We start from the raw sequence: 17,949 nt of genomic DNA, 5'->3' as shown, positions 1-17,949 counted from the left end.
GGGATCAAAGATCAAGCATTGGCGACCAAGTGATCCAGTTCTTCAAGTTCCACGAGATTGAAGACCTTGAGCATATGTTTGGTGAAGGCAAGTGTCCTCTGACCCATTATGTCCCATTTACTTTATAATACACTGTCCCGCATACTATGAACAACCTAAGGATTTACTAGCTTTCTATTTACCTTGTCCTTGATTTACCTTTTTGGGTTACTATGGTTAGCTACATGCTAGCGCTTTACTCTAATCAATGAACATGATGAGATACAATGATGATACTATGATTTTATTCTGGATATGATGATATACTTGTGGCATTTAAGGGGACTCGGGCTGTTTCTCGAGTGCCTCTCCGTAAGGACCTATTCGTTGAGAGACCACCCGGGATAACAGTGCAACCATGAGGGTGAAATGGGGCGCCCTTAGCTAATTAATTAGAGGAACTAGAGGTGTAGTTGCTTCGCCGTCGTGTCGTCAATGGGGTCCAGGCACAATGCTTGCTCTGCCGAGGCTGAGTGCCGAGGTTCTTTCGTTTTGCTTTTGTTAGTCACCCTCCTGTGGGGAGGGGTACTGTGTTTATCAAACTGGAGAAACCTAACGGGCGGCTATGACCTCTAGGGAATCTTTGTAAAAGCTACGTAGTGATACCCTGCCGAACCACCTAGGAAGTGATCAATGGGGAGTCATGATCCCCGGGCAAAACGGGAATCACGGCTCATGGGTAAAGTGTGCGACCTCTGCAGAGGGTAATGAAACTGATATATCAGCCGTGCTCACGGTTAAGAGCAGCCTTGGGATCCTCTTTGATTAGAGATACATATGATCTGAGATACAATGATTATGTTTATGGTTTTGGTTCGACTATGATGATGATGTTCCTCGATGAGGAAATGGTTCACGGGTTGGTTATTGCTAAAACTTGGCTTCCACTAATAATAAATACTTGACCAACTAAAAGCAACTGCTTTGACCTTAACCCCACATAAAGCTAGTCCACTACAGCCAAACGGGACATTTGCTGAGTACGTTGATGTGTACTCACCCTTGCTTTCACAAAACACCAGGTTGCCTTTGGTGCAATCTATGCTCAGGTAAAGAAGGTGTCGAGGCGGATCTCCATGAGTTCTAGGACTTCGACGAGTCCGAGGATTAGGCTAGCGACCTCCCCCAGTCAGCTGCCTATGGTGGGTTGTTTACGTTGGCTACGTTTCGATTCTGTGTACTTTGATTTATATTATGTAAATGGCTCTAGTCTGTAATATTATTACTTACTCTTTATTGTAATTCGAAGCATTGTGCTATGATGAGTCATTTATGTAATCGCTGTGTACGTGAATAACTGATCCTGGCACGTACATGGTTCGCATTCGGTTTACCTTCTAAAACCGGGTGTGACAAGCAGTGACTTCTCTCCAGGATAGTCAAATAATTGCTGGCATCACGATATAATTTGTCCAGATTGTCGCGAGAAGCAAGGAGCATCCGCCTCTCCTCCTGCAAGCAAGAACAGCACTGAGCATCGAAGCAAAGCAGAAGCAGTCAAGAAAATTTACCTCATAAGCCATCTTCTCTGAGTCAAGTTGACCATTCAAAGAAGAATTCAAGGCAAAGGCATTGTCCAAGAAGGCAGAGACTTGGTTCAGGTTAGCCTCGCTCTGAGTATACTTCTCTTCAGCATCGGAGCACCGCTGAATCAGAACTGGTAAAGCGGCAGGAAAAGAACACAAGATATGAGATAAGAAAAGCAATAAACATCAAAAAAGGAAACCACAAACTCACTAACCAAGGTTGGAGGCCTTCAGATCTTCTATCTGCCTCTGAAGTAGTAGAGGTTTCCACTGCATCAAAGACAAAACTTGGTCGGGGATAGAGGTGCCACAAGATTTCAACTGGACAGATACATAATCGAATACTTTAAAAAATCTGCAATTTCAAAAATCGGCAAGAGAACCCATTTGCCAACATGAACAATAAGAAGCAAAAGTCGACTCACCTAAAGATTGGAGAGAAATATGGGAAGACCAAAAGTTGGAAGCATCGATGCACTGCTTGTTGAGGGGGCATCAACAGGAATGATGTTGAAATCATAACTCGGAGAGACCTCAGCTCCATCAGCAGGCAGCGGATTCTTAGCATCCGGGTCATTAGCCTCTAAGGTGACCGGACCGACGAGAGCAGCAGATAAATTTGTCACCACGAGTTGCTCAGATTGAACCAGTGGTGATCCAACGTGGATGTTCATAGAAGCAGCCGAAGAGGAGCTTGGCCTAACACCCTCGGGGGTTGTGTCGCCCTTAGCACCACCCTCGGGGGCTAGGTCGTGCTTAGCAGCAACTTTCGAAGCTGAAGCACCCTTGGTCGTACCTAGAGGAGCCGGGTCACTCTGATCAGTAGCGTCAAGGGCTAGTGTGTCCTCGCAAGCTAGACTGCCCTCCAAGGTCAATGAAGCGCGAGAAACTGTCCAGGTTACCTCTTGCCTGATAGGATCACATGACAAAGGAACATCATCTGGGACCTCTGAACAGACGATGGAACTGTCAACCTTAGGGGGCTCTGATAAAAGGTTCTCAGGGATAATCTCTTCTAATGCATGGTCAAAGGCAGACATTGTCAACCCCTGGAGGCTAACAAGTCCTGATAAGGCCTACCTCGGGATGTCACTGCTCCTGCTGATGTGACTGTTCTTACGAATCAAGGGAAGTTCTTCTTTCTCCTCTTCGTCCTCATCAAGCACACAACTGCCAACTCTGGCATCATCACAACCTCTGATATTGTCCTTGAGGGTGGTGCTCGTTGGGCCACCACCGAGGAGTGATGTCGAGGGACCAGCATCTTGTTCTAAGCTTGATAACCACCAGAGTCTTTCTTTCTCTTTTTTCTCCTCATGGGGCGCAGCTAGATAGCTCGTCTGGCGTGAGCACTTGCAACGAACACCTTTAGGATTCTGAACTTCTTCGTCCTCACCAAGGTTTTGCCCAATCGCAACAGCCATCGACTTAGTATGGGTAGAGTCAGACGATTCTCCAGCCAGCATGCTGAGAACAACGTTCACCTCAGCCTCATCAGCACTGGTCGGCATCTGGAAGTGAGTCCGCCTCTCTGCTTCAGGAAGATTCTAGAATGGAGCGATGAAAGCCTCGATGTCATCCAAGACTGCCATCTTGAACAGGAGGATTGGAAGTGAATTCAGAAAAGGGACTCTGTGGAGGTAGATTCGAGGCAGAATAAGATAGGGGAGCACCAGCATTCGAAACCTTGCCCCTTCGCATCAAGTCAATCTGGCTCAGTAGGTCCTAGTTAGGAATTCGTCTATTGGTAATTCGGGTAGGGTCGTTGACCCCGGTGTACAGATAAGATAGGTACACTCTATCTTTCAGAGGTTTTATGTTCTTGAAGACATAGTCAGCAACAACAGTTTCGGCAGTCAGGCCCTTGTCTTTCAATGCACATATTTCGGCAAGCAGCACCCTGGACTCGACTAGCTCTGAAGCTGTGGGGGACTCTGTCCAGCTGGGCGTGCGGACGTTGGGCTACCTCCCCGATCAAGGGGAGGGAGTTGTTGTGGTTCTCCATGGTAAACCACTCAAGGTGCCATCCTTTAATGCTGTCCTTAAGGGGGATATCAAGATATTCGACTTTCCTACCCCGACGAAGCTCCAAGCTGGCACCACCAACAAGTTGATGCTGTCCTCCAGCCATCCCGGGCCAACAGTGGTAGAGGTATTTCCAAAGCCCGAAATGAGGAACAATTCCAAGGAAAGCCTCGCAGAGGTGAACAAAAACATCAATTTGAAGAACAGAATTGGGGTTTAAATGTGTAAGATTCAGAGCATAAAAATCGAGGAGTCCACGGAAAAAGGGAGAGGCCGGTAGGGCCAATCCTCGGATGAGAAAGGGCACGAAGACGACAGCTTCGTGGGTATCCTCTGTCGGAACGGTAACCCCGCACCAGGTTCGCCACGAACACAGCTCCTTTAGCGGAAGAACACTAGTTTTGACGAGGTGCAAGAGGTCAGACTCGGAAACAACGGGCATGTGGTTGCCAGCAAATGGAAGTTGGCTATTAGTATCGATTGACAGGATAATTGGAACAACAACACTCTGTCTCTTCCTTTTGGGAACCATCGCAATCTCTCAAGCAAAGCGAGCGGGCTCAAGAACTCAGGAAACAGAGAAGCGGCAGAGAAAAAAGCGAGAATTAGGGTTCAGAACTCAAGGGGATATGTCAACATAAATATGAGTCGGCTCAATAAGTTTGGCGCAAAAGTGCTAGATCATAACTCGGAAAAGCGGAGATCATAAGCATCACTCAGGAATTACCTCTAAAATGTCGGCGAGCCATCAATTGCGCAAACAAAAGCATGGAACAGTGGACTAGCAAAGAGCCGCATTTTTATTCATAGGGGGAGATCGTTGAAAACTTGAGACCGATTCATTATGAGTCGGCCTTCTCACCCCTTGCAGCATTCTGCCGCCGGCCTTGCCGTCGTCGCCTTTGTCGTCACCGTCGCCCTTACCGTCGTCGTCGCCATCACCGTCTCCCTTGTCGTCACCGTCGTCGCCCTTGTCGTCGCCTTTGCCATCGCCCTCGCCGTCGCCACCACCACCGCCCTTGCCATCGTCGTCGCCGCCGCTGCCATCATCATTGCCGCCATCACCCTCGCTGCCACTCCACTCTTCGGAGGAGTCGGAGGAGTACACCTCTTTCGAGGAGACCTTGTCCGAATCATCCGACCCACCGAGCCCGGCACGCTCGATGGAGCGCCAGTATGCTTGGGCCGTAGTGGACAGCCTCATGGAGTCATCCGAGTCCTCGGATGACGCCACGGGGTATGCGGGAGCGGGCGATCGATCATACTCGGAGGAAGCTTCCTCCGAGTACTCCGAGTCACCAAAATCCTCCAAGGGAGGACTTGGGGGACACTTGCGCTTGTCATCAGTGCGGCGAGGCCAGCCCTTGCCCCTCTTGCCCCTACCCATGGTCATGTAGAAAGTGGAGAAGTGAAGAAGAAGAAGAAGAGAGCAAGTGATTAAGAACGAGTCAAGAAAACAGCTAGGGCAAGCGGACTATTTAAAGGGACCGAGGGGTGACCGTCCACCTCCTCTCCCGCTCGCCGAACAGTCGCAAGAATTCAATAAGCAATTCAAGCCGCCTAAAAATGAGTCAGGCAACTGGCGCCGTTTTGCGTAACACGACACTGGTTGGACCCAAGTCAGTTGCTCAGGCAAATGATTACACCTCTCCATCACATCAAGTTACTACTTCAGGACAATGCGATAAACACTCAGCGCACCAAGACACACATTGGGTGTATCACCTAGGATTTTCAAGATTTTCTGAAGAAACAATATCCACAAAATATACTCAATGAATGTATCGCGACAAAAGGAGATCGACTGAAACGGAAGGAAGCACAATTGTGGTTACTGAAGTGCAATTCCCATCAACAAAAGCATTGAAGCATAGAGCATGGTGTCCAGCCAAAGGGCATCTGTCTCAACCAGCCAGATGTCCAACTTGTCACTAATCAAATTGATTTCAGACCTAACAAGGCGTGGACAGATGGCGTCGCCTGGTTATTCTGAAAATGTTGATTTCAAAAGCATAAAAATGAAGACCTTTGAATGGATTATTTCTAAAATCCACTTAAAGCTCAGGGGCTACACCCATTGGGTGCACCAATAGATTCACAATACCTTGAAGCCAAAATGCTAATTTCAAAAGCATAAAAATGAAGACCTTTGAATGGATTATTTCTAAAATCCACTCAAAGCTCGGGGGCTATAACCATTGGGTGCACATTCGGCGCACCCAATAGATTCACAATACCTTGAAGCCAAAATGCTGATTTTAAAAGCATAAAAATGAAGACCTTTGGATTGATTATTTCTAAAATCCACTCAAAGCTCGGGGGCTACACCCATTGGGTGCACCTTCGGTGCACCCAATAGATTCACAATACCTTGAAGCCAAAAAGTTGATTTCAAAAGCATAAAATGAAGACCTTTGAACGGATTATTTTTAAAATCCACTCAAAGCTCGGGGGCTACACCCAACAGCAGTACAAAAATCAGGCCATGCAACGAACCCACAGGAAGGACCAGGAACCATTGAGTCGATTATTTCAAAATCAACTCAAAGATTGGGGGCTTGTGGGGGACAGATATCCTCCGGGTCCACTAGAAGGCGAAAGACCTTTGCATGGGTCCACAGACCAGTTGCCCCACAAGGTCGTCTCGTTGTTGGTCGGGCAAAGACCGCAAGTGAGAAGGCAATTGGCCCGTACCCGGATTGTCTGTGGATTACGCACAATCTCAAGGAACCGTCTGTTTTTCCCGCGCCCGGTGCCCTCGGACGTCGGGATAGATCGGGATGGAGTCAGCGTGTTTTTAGGATAAGCTAAGTCAGTTCACTATTAGATAGGAGATATACTGGAAGAATGTGATCATCATGTACGCAGGGAGTGTCCCACGGTCGTGTATATAAGGCCCAAAGGGAACCCCATCATTTTGATATACTAGCCTCTCTCCATTCAAGAGACACCACTCGTAACACACCACACATACAGAGCCACCCTACGAAGTAGGGTATTACGCCTCTCAAAGCGGCCCGAACCTGCAGAAAATCGCATGTCTCTCTCTTACTCTCTTGTGCGCCTAGCACGAACCATTGAGCTACGATCAGCCACCGTCCTACCCAAAAGCACCACGAGGGTATCCCTGGCTGTGCGTTCGGACACTAAACAGCGATAATACCCACTACTACTAGGTTAGCGGTGAAGTCCATCCCTGTGACACCCCAGGTGTCTATTTCATGTTACGTCGGGAGATTTATCCTAATCTCGGATGCTCAGTAAAAATTTCTATTTCTCACTCGCGTATGTCTCTGACTATCCAGATTATTCATTCACATTTCACCGAATTCGGAATTATTCAATCTCACAGAAAGCCAAATTTGGAGCCTGTTAAAACTTTTATTTCTCGGCACGAATACAAACTCGATAATCCATCTCAAATTATAAATCTCATCTGAAGCTCGTTTAATCAAACTCTCGACGGATGTTATTTGATCTGAGCCCGAGTCTAATTCCTCGAACCCCGGTTGATGTCCGACTATTTTAATCCGAGTCTGTACTCTCAAACGGAATACTCAATATGTCGTCCTCTAATCAATTTTATCCGACTCGGCCAAATATCTCATGTTCGAACCGAACTCAAAACCCCGTATCGACAGCGATTTTTAAATGCCACGATTCGCCATTCTCCGACTAAAAATCCAAAGTCGATAAAAAGTTTGAGAGAAGCACTTGTCTCTAAAATAGTGCGCGACAAAATTTCAAAGCGGAATCTCCAATGGGTTGTCCTCAAATAAATTCCTATCCGACTCGACTTAATACCTCTGCGTTTGATCCGAAATTCGAAAATCAACACCGGCAATGATTTTATTAACCCGACCCGATTGATCTCGATCACGAATCCGAAACCAATCGGTCTCTATTCATTTTGTTCCTAATTGGGTGCGGGAAATTATATTTTTTTTCCGAGCGACGCTAAACAAATCAAATTCTCAGTACGGATAATTCGTCGTTCTGTCCGACCGAGCGCCAGCTCGCTCTGTTTTTACACAGGCGACTTCCGCGAGAGCATTTTTATTTTGAGAAATAAATTAGCGCAGCCCGTTTGAGTGTTTTGGGCCAGCCCAACTCAGCCCATTTGGCCCAATAGGAAACCCTAACCCTAGGGCTGCTTCTATTAATAGGGGTGCTCACTTGGAAATTTTCCATTCCCACCCCTCTATTTTCCCTAGCCGCCATTTCTTCTCTCCCTGGTTTCTTCCCCCACGCGCAGCAGGCAGAGTGCAGGGAGCAAGGCCAGCCATGGCGTGGCACCCTCCCTGTTCCTCCTGGCGAGCGGCTGGGACAGGGGGCCTTCTTCCCCAACGCCACCTCTGCTCCAGCCAGGGCGCGGCATCTCCTCTGGTTCGAGCTCGAGCAGCGAGCTCGCCGGCGTCCATGGCGTGGCGCCTCTGCTCTCCCTCTCGCAGCGCCCCCTTCTTCCACCTATGACCGGCCCCCAGCTCGGTTTCTCCCCTTGGCCATCCATGGCACCCTCCTCCGCGGCTTCCCCCTCCCAGCTCGGCCTCGCCATCGCGTAGGGAAAAGCAGGCGCCCAGAAATTCCAGCAGGAGCTCCATGGCCGAGCTCGCCTAGGCCTCCATCGTCGTCGGCCTCTCGGCACCCGAGATCCACTGCCTCTCTACCCCATTCCCTCTCCCACGCCACATTTTATCTCTGATCTATGGCACACGGCAGCAGTAGCCATGGCGTCCATTTTTTTTTCTCTGCGCAGCGACGCCGGTCCAAAAGACAGCAGCCCCGGACTCCCTCCGTGTTGCTTGCATGCCACCCGCTCGACGTATTGCGTAGCCACATTGTCGCTGCTCGTTGTCCAACAACGTGCAACCCCTCTATTTTTCCCCGTTGACGCAGCAGCCCCGACGTCTCCGCGCGACTCGCTGCTTTGTGCTGCGCAGCGAACAGCACGCCGGGATGCCCGCCGGGTGTTTGCTGTTTTGCGCAACCCCAATATCGTCGTCGTTCACCCCGGTGAGACCACGACAATTCTTGTTTGATATCACATCGACATTATTCTCCGGTGATTAATTGTGTATATGTTGCTTTGTTTTGTTTTGTGGAGGAGACGAACCCCGTGTTTTGCGGGGAGAAGGCAAGCCGCTCGACGCTCGTCGATGTTCGTAGCGATGCACAAATCGGAATCGCCGTCGTCCTCACAAACACCGATTGGGTTTGTTTATGGTGAGCCAATGCATGTCGCTCTCGATCGACTCGATTAATTATTTTGAATGGATGTGTGTAAAATGTTTCGATTATGCGCATTGGTAGGATCGTGTTTGCGATTGGAGAACAAGAGGTTAATTGATGTGCGCGATTTGTAGTTGTCTAATTATGTTTTGGTCGATGATGTGCATGTGGTTATATGTGTGTGAAAGTATAATTGTATGAATGGACGCGTGTAGGGAAGAAAATGAAATAGAAAAGAACTCGGGTATTTACAAAATGTGGATTTTGTTTTGGGAAATGCATCGATATGTGTTTATGTGAAAAGTGTATTTGTTTTAAGCAATGTGATGGGATTCGTAATTTTAGAGGGGATATATTTATTGATGTGGCGAGTAGTTTAGAGAATGCTAGTTTGCGTGGAGGATATATCGTTAAGACATGAGTGTCGGAGTTCATTTATATTAGTGGTCGCGCCACATTGAGTGAAGTGTCTCGAGTGCACGCCATAATATGGTTGTATGCGAGACAGGGTTATGCGTATGATGAGTTTAGTAAAAATTCCATCGTTGTCAGTTGTGTTAAGTTGAAGTTTATTTGTGCATGTAAAGTAGTAAGGTATTTAATGCTTACGACTCTTAGTCGATGGTAGAAATTGTCTTGGCTTAAATAGAGAGGTGGTGACATGCCAGAGTAGTCATCACTTTCTCTATATTTATAGGTCAAGTCATGACGATGCGTATTATGCGCTCGTTAAATTAGGCTTCGCATATAGTGTATGATTGTGCTCACGATTTCGAGTAGACACTTCACGTAAGTCAAGTAGGTTTGTGATACAAGGATATAATGGAGTTAGTTGTTTTAGGCTAATTATTGAAATACCCGGTTCGTAGGATAAACATGTAAGCGTTCATGATTTGGGAAGTAAATGTGTGGTGATTGCGATTTGGAGATTTGTGGTTTATGATTCATAGGAGTTGGTCGGTGTGCGAATATACTTGTGAATCTGTGGGTTTATAAAAATGTTGTAGTATATGTTGTGTCTCGGATTGCGGCAATAAAAGGCAAGTTGACGTGTATGTTATTTAGCGGCGATGTCGTTGCTCTAGTTAACCGAATTGTTAGATGACGTGGTTAAGCTCATAATCACAGTGAATTGTTTGTTGTAGTCTAAATACGTATGGTTATGGTCGCGAATGAAAAGTATTAGTGCTCATGTGAAGTCTAAGTTAAAATACAAATTATTGTGTGAACAACACTTCGATATCGATTATCGGGAAGAATGCGTTGTTAATTAAATATAGTACTTCTAGTGCTCATAATGACACGGATAAAATTTAGTAAGTCTACTTGTTAGTTCTCACTTGGTTATTTTAACTCTAACAAATGTCAAAGTGTTACAATCATTCAAGTCTCTAGAACGCGGCAATTCTTGAATTGTATAGAAACTGAAATGTATTGATTGCTGTTTTGGGCTGCACGTACTGTTTTCGGTGTGCTGTATGTTTGATGAACTAAATTGTGTTTTCTCCAGATATGTGCTATAGAAAAGTTGTCGATAACATGATTATCTTGCTTGTACTAAAATTTGACAGCCATAAACCTGATCGTTTAGGAGTTGTGCTTTTCACAAGCCCAGCACCTGAATCTGTCGAATTTCTGAACAGATTTCAGAAATTGCACTGGTTGATTAAGTTAATGTTGAAATCAGTTATTGATGTTCACAAGAAAGTTGTAGACAACTCTATTATCTTACTTGTGTTAAACATTGACAGGCATAAGTCTGATCGTTTAGGAGTTATGTTTTTTACAAATTCAGTAACTGAATCTGTCCAAATTCTGTACAAATTTCAGAAACTGCATTGTTTGCTTGAGTTAATGTTAAATTCAGTCCTTGTCGATTATAAGAAAATTGTAGAATCGTTTCTCATCTTGCTTGTGTTAAAATTTCATAACCATAGGCCTTACAGTTTAAGAGTTATGAATTTTACAAACTGATTGCTGTGTTCTGTCCACTATCAGAACAGATTTTGAAAACTGTAATGTTTGGGTTGCTTAAACCTGGAATCAATTCGTGGTGATTATAAAAGTTATGTAGTGCTTTTGCTGAGCTTTCCAAAAAGTCTTGTATCACTCTTTTTGGTGGTCTGAAGATTAAGTTATGGATGTTTAAAGTCTGAAGACTGAATCTGTCCAGTTCTGGACAGTACAGCCTTCATAGTGTATTTTACCCTTGATACATATTAAACTAGCCAATGATGTTTATAAATAATTTGTAGAACATTTAATTATCTTTCCAGAAAGTCTAAAATCACTTTGTTTGGATGTCTGAATCTTTAGTTATGAATTTTTAAATTCACAAGTCTGAATCTGTCCAAATCTGGACAGATCTGTTGTGTTAGCACTTTTAACCTTGCTAAGTGTTGAATCTTGTTGAGGTGAAAATACCAAAGTTGTAGAGAACATTTTAAGCTTTCCAGAAAGTCCTAGTTTGCTATGTTTGGATTAATATTTGAAAAGTTATGATTAAAACAAGTAACTGTTGTGCTGCTGTCCCAAAAATCTGCAAACACTCATTTAATTGTTAGTTCACCCTTTTGGCTAAAAATGATTGGTTGGCACTAAATTCACATAGAATTGCCATGGCTAAGCTTGAGATAATATATGTGTCATGTTTTTATACGTTTCTTTCTCTAGTTAATTGTGATGTAGTATTGTGTTGCGTAAATATCCAAAATGGTTGTCGTCTTTTTAGTGATGTAATGTTGTGCGCTCGACGATATGTAGTTAGCTAACGCTAGTGGGTGTGGTTGCTTGTAATGTCTCGCTACTTAGTGTTTAATTCGCTAGCGTGTACTTAAAGTATCTTGTGCTATTTCATTATATTCATACATATGCATATTGCATCTCATTTAGGACCGAGAGATGATGATCGAGCCATTGATGTGGTGCCAACCACAAGATGCCTTTGGTGGACGACCTGAAGAATGGACTTAACCAGTGAATGCTCGTCGAGCGAGTACCTCCCCCAGCAAACACTATCTAAGTGTTAAAATAAAGGCAAGCCCCGGTTTTATGCATAACCAGTTCTATATATTATTTTACTACACTTAATGATTGTAGGCGTGTATTGTGCACTTAAGTGTAGGAGTTGCCTGAAACCCTAGTTGCATTACCTCAGGATTTCCCTTTGAGATGGATACTAGTATGCTAGGTCGAGTAGCTGCTTTGCTAATTAGGGATCTCGGTAGAAGTCGAGTGATTTTTCTAGCACTCGCGCGAGGTCAGGAATTGGTTGTATCCACGTTCATAGCATAATGATGTTGATCTGTGGACAACAATCCATGGGGATTGATTGTCTACGAGGTGGAAATTGGAATAAGGATTAAGGTGTGGTACCATGAGTCAAGCGTTTGAACGTACTAAACATATGCCGAGAAATATGGTAAATCGGTAAGCCTAGTACCTGATTGAACCTGGCAGTGGACTTTACCCCTCACGCGACCTGAGACGTGGTCTCCCATTCCGGTTATGGTGGGTACAAGTGCGATCACTGCACGACGACAGTCGGGGTCAGTGAGGCATTGTATGCCAAGGCGGTGAGCCCTGATCTACCGACGGGGAATCGATGGGGACGGTTGATGTGTGTGGGAACGGAGTGCCTCGCCACGTCGTGTGTTTAGGTTTACCTTGCAAGGTTTAAAAACTCGATTCGAATCGTCTGCTTCTCGCAGCTAATGAGACTGCTTGATCCATGCTGCTACATTGAGTAATAAGTGGAAATGAGGTGACTGGCAAAAGATATTGATTGATAAAATGTTTGATACCATGTATGAATAGCTAGGTACTCATCTAGTTTAAAAAGGATCATACTAAAACTTGAAAAGCTAAAAAAAGATTTTAGACTCAGCTAGTGCTTTTGGCAAACCAAACCCCTCAGCCAAACAGCTGCATGTCTAGAGGTAGAGGAGTAGACTCCTCACACCGGGTAAGTCTAGCTGAGTATTAGTATATTCAGCCTTGCTTGTGGCACAATTTTTTGCAGGTACTCCTTAGGATGATTTGTTGCTGGTGTGACTTGGCCTCCATCCCTACCACCGGGATAGATGGTCGAGTGGGTTACTGCTTCCGCAGGAGAGGACCAGGAGGAGTAGCGTGGCCAGGCTTCGCCAAGTTACTCGGTTCTTATCCGTTAGTTATTTCCGCTGCATTAAAATTTATGGTTATTATTTCTGAAACTCCAATAATGTAATCACTAATGATACTTATTAAATTTGTGGTATTATGTTTTATTGTATTTCTCTGTGCCTCACCTTCGAGTGAGCTAGTGGTATTCGATTCTGGATAAGTGGCTTTATCGGACTAGATCCGAGGGACTGACGGGTTATTCCTATTTAAGTGTGGTCTAGCCTCTAAGGTGGGACTTAGGCACTTAAGTTGGAATAATTCGGGCGGTTCCGCCACATCTGGTATCGGAGCGAATACCAGTACAGAGAAGTCAATAAGTCATGATTACCAACCTTTTCAAAAGTAAAACTTGCTTAGAAACCCAGTTGGATAGATCGTTAGGACGATAAGGATAGACCTAGGACGTGAAGCCCTAGGAATAGATGGGTAGCTAGGTGGCTAGTTACTTAGGCCATAAAGGCTACTACTACTATTAATAAGGATGTTGTAGCAAGCACCCGAAAAATTAGTTAGGTCTGAGAAGACGACTAGAATGAGCATGCATCATGATTGTCGCATCATTGTCTCTTGTGCATCAACATGCTTCTCTCACCTTTATTCCAATAATAAGAACTTGTGAATAATGTGATGTGCTGCTATGTTAGAAATGCTTTACCTTGTGTCGGATTGGTAAGTCTTGACAAGGTCGTGATATGTGTTTCTCTTGCCTTGCTTTCTAGAAGGTACGATAGTTGTTTAGTCCATTTTGCCTCTAACCAAAAAAAATGTTGCCTGTTTGGCCCATAAAAAGACCCCCCACCTTAACCAGCCTAGTGGTTAGCAAGTGAAACCTCTTAAAAAAATCCTGCTTGTGTTGGTATTTTCTAGCCCTTGAGTGTTTTACCCTTGAAGTTAAACCTGCACAACTTATAGACCCCATAACTTGACCCCTAAATAGACCAAAGCTTCCTTGTGCACTTGTGTATGTAAAAAAAGGGGTCTATTGTCTGTTCACGCAAACCATGTGTAGCTTCAAATTCTTTTTGGAAACCTTGTCCAAAATCCTCATTAGATTCTCCTCTGGTCAACCTAGAAGCCATCTAGGTTGATGACCTCTCTTTCACCCGGATCTAGTAATCCTTTTCCTTGTGAATCATGTTGGCCTTATCATCCGAATCTCTGGATCCCCTATTGACTCTGACCCGTTCTCTAGTTATCTGCTATAACTCGTTCTCAAGTATCGGATGTTGATCTGCCTAAATCTCTCATTTTTGGCCGATCTCATGCTCTTCCTCCAAGAATCATGACGCCATTTTATCGATTTTTATCTCTAAATGGTGTATCCATCGAGTTCAATGGAGTTGCTTTTGTCTTTAGTTCTCTCATGTCTCGGCAAGTTGCCAATCTTGATCTCATGGTTGCTTCCCCATCATATCCCATATCGTACAAGTCTCTGGCCTGGTAATCTCTGTGATGATCAAGAAATAGTTCTATGAGTTGAAGAAAATTCTCATGTGATGTTGTTTTGTCGGCAGTCTCTGCTTCAACTCCGATCACATTCTTATTTTCTGAGCCATACTCTCATGGGCTCCATCTATCTGTGCTATGTGAAATTCTTATTGGTTACGTTTGGTAATGATGTCATGACTAATGACTGATGGTGCCGTGACGAGACCGAGAGCCTACTATGGTGCACACATGGTTGAGCTGCTCGGCACGCGCTGGTATCGTGGTTAATAGTCGTGATCCATTACGAGACTATACTGATGTGCTATCCTTTATAAACATTCTCTCAAAGTGATCGCTACATTTTGTCTCAATATGTCGCGATATTCTATCCAAATCTGTCTTCAGTATCTTGTCAGATCCCATCTCATGAATTTGCATCTATCATCAGCCTGGGAGTTACACGCTTCTCCACCCTTGGAGATCCTCATTCGAATCTCGGGACGAGATTCATTTTAAGGGGGGAAGGCTGTGACACCCCAGGTGTCTATTTCATGTTACGTCGGGAGATTTATCCTAATCTCGGATGCTCAGTAAAAATTTCTATTTCTCGCTCGCGTATGTCTCTGACTATCCAGATTATTCATTCACATTTCACCGAATTCGGAATTATTCAATCTCACAGAAAGCCAAATTTGGAGCCTGTTAAAACTTTTATTTCTCGGCACGAATACAAACTCGATAATCCATCTCGAATTATAAATCTCATCTGAAGCTCATTTAATCAAACTCTCGACGGATGTTATTTGATCTGAGCCCGAGTCTAATTCCTCGAACCCCGGTTGATGTCCGACTATTTTAATCCGAGTCTGTACTCTTAAACAGAATACTCAATATGTCGTCCTCTAATCAATTTTATCCGACTCGGCCAAATATCTCATGTTCGAACCGAACTCAAAACCCCGTATCGACAGCGATTTTTAAATGCCACGATTCGCCATTCTCCGACTAAAAATCCAAAGTCGATAAAAAGTTTGAGAGAAGCACTTGTCTCTAAAATAGTGCGCGACAAAATTTCAAAGTGGAATCTCCAATGGGTTGTCCTCAAATAAATTCCTATCCGACTCGGCTTAATACCTCTGCGTTTGATCCGAAATTCGAAAATCAACACCGGCAATGATTTTATTAACCCGACCCGATTGATCTCGATCACGAATCCGAAACCAATCGGTCACTATTCATTTTGTTCCTAATTGGGTGCGGGAAATTATATTTTTTTCCGAGCGACGCTAAACAAATCAAATTCTCAGTACGGATAATCCGTCGTTCTGTCCGACAGAGCGCCAGCTCGCTCTGTTTTTACACAGGCGACTTCCGCGAGAGCATTTTTATTTCGAGAAATAAATTAGCGCAGCCCGTTTGAGTGTTTTGGGCCAGCCCAACTCAGCCCATTTGGCCCACTAGGAAACCCTAACCCTAGGGCTGCTTCTATAAATAGGGGTGCTCACTTGGAAATTTTCCATTCCCACCCCTCTATTTTTCCTAGCTGCCATTTCTTCTCTCCCTGGTTTCTTCCCCCACGCGCAGCAGGCAGAGCGCAGGGAGCAAGGCCAGCCATGGCATGGCACCCTCCCTGTTCCTCCTGGCGAGCGGCTGGGACAGGGGGCCTTCTTCCCCAACGCCACCTCTGCTCCAGCCAGGGCGCGACATCTCCTCTGGTTCGAGCTCGAGCAGCGAGCTCGCCGGCGTCCATGGCGTGGCGCCTCTGCTCTCCCTCTCGCAGCGCCCTCTTCTTCCACCTATGACCGGCCCCCAGCTCGGTTTCTCCCCTCGGCCATCCATGGCACCCTCCTCCGCGGCTTCCCCCTCCCAGCTCGGCCTCGCCATCGCGTAGGGAAAAGCAGGCGCCCAGAAATTCCAGCAGGAGCTCCATGGCCGAGCTCGCTCAGGCCTCCATCATCGTCGGCCTCTCGGCACCCGAGATCCACTGCCTCTCTACCCCATTCCCTCTCCCACGCCACATTTTATCTCTGATCTATGGCACACGGCAGCAGCAGCCATGGCGTCCATATTTTTTCTCTGCGCAGCGACGCCGGTCCAAAAGACAGCAGCCCCGAACTCCCTCCATGTCGCTTGCATGCCAACTGCTCGACGTATTGCGTAGCCACATTGTCGCTGCTCGTTGTCCAACAACGTGCAACCCCTCTATTTTTCCCCGTTGACGCAGCAGCCCCGACGTCTCCGCGCGACTCGCTGCTTTGTGCTGCGCAGCGAACAGCACGCCGGGATGCCCGCCGGGTGTTTGCTGTTTTGCGCAGCCCCAATATCGTCGTCGTTCACCCCGGTGAGACCACGACAATTCTTGTTTGATATCACATCGACATTATTCTCCGGTGATTAATTGTGTATATGTTGCTTTGTTTTCACTACAAGAAACTAATAAATGTTCGTGGGTTTTGTTAAGAACGTGGGTACCGACGTTCTTACATTAGTTAAGTTCATGGGTTTTTTTAAGAACGTGGGTACCCACGTTCTTAAATTAAATTCGTGGGCCCTAGTCAAAACCGTCGAACTTAACCTATTAGGAACGTGGGTACCCACGTTCTTAAATTAAATTCGTGGGCCACGTGGACACCGTCGATCTTAACAAAAAACCTAAATCCCTAACCCCGCGCGCGTCTCTCTTCCTCTCCTTTCCCGCTTCCCACCAGCTCACGCCCCCCGCCCGCCGCCAGCTCGTGCGCCCCGCGCCGCCACCGCGCGCCCCGTGGCGCCACCCCACGCCTCCACCCGGCACGCCGCACCACGCCGCCTGCTCGCCAGCCCCACGCCGCTTGGCCTCCTCCGAGCCCAACATCGACAAGGCAGTGCTGCTGGCGTTCCTCTCCGGCGTGGGCCGCGGCGCCACCGCCTGCCCGCGCTCGCGGGCCTCCACCTCCACCGCAACGCCTTCTCCGGTGCGCTCCCCGCTGCCTTCGTGGGGCTGCCCGCGCTCCAGGTGCTCGACCTCTCCTTCAACGCCTTCGACAGCGCCATCCCCGGCGCGCTCGCCAACCTCACCTGCCTCGTCACGCTCGCTGTAGTGCTCTCGCTGGCAAGATGCCCTCTTAATGTAGTGTTGTACCTTCTTCTTAGTATTTCGAACAATCTGGTTTGCCTTGCTATCTATTTTCTGTAAGCACCTTTGTGTCAAACAAACCCATAACTGAATCTGAAGAGTGGACACATTGGCACATCAGGAGTCTGCTGTGCCCTCTAATCTCCTTTTGTTGTACCCTCTAATCTCCTTTTGCCACATTGGCATTTCCTGGCATACCTAAACCCATCATCAGGAGTCTGCTGTGCTGAATTGTTCGTGTTTGCTTTTCAATCATGACTGATGACCTCCTCTCTTTTCTGATTGTGCACCCAGGATGTTTCCAAAAAGGTGTCTGGATCTGATGGGGTTTCCGCTAAGAGATCTACTAGATCGAGGTTTAGCCAGGATCATGCTGCCAAATCAAAAGCAAAGCTCAAGGGCGCTTTCTCTTTACTTGGACTG

Source organism: Zea mays, chromosome 2, assembly GCF_902167145.1.
Source record: "Zea mays cultivar B73 chromosome 2, Zm-B73-REFERENCE-NAM-5.0, whole genome shotgun sequence".
Classification (NCBI taxonomy): domain Eukaryota; kingdom Viridiplantae; phylum Streptophyta; class Magnoliopsida; order Poales; family Poaceae; genus Zea; species Zea mays.
This window is presented reverse-complemented; position numbering follows the sequence as displayed.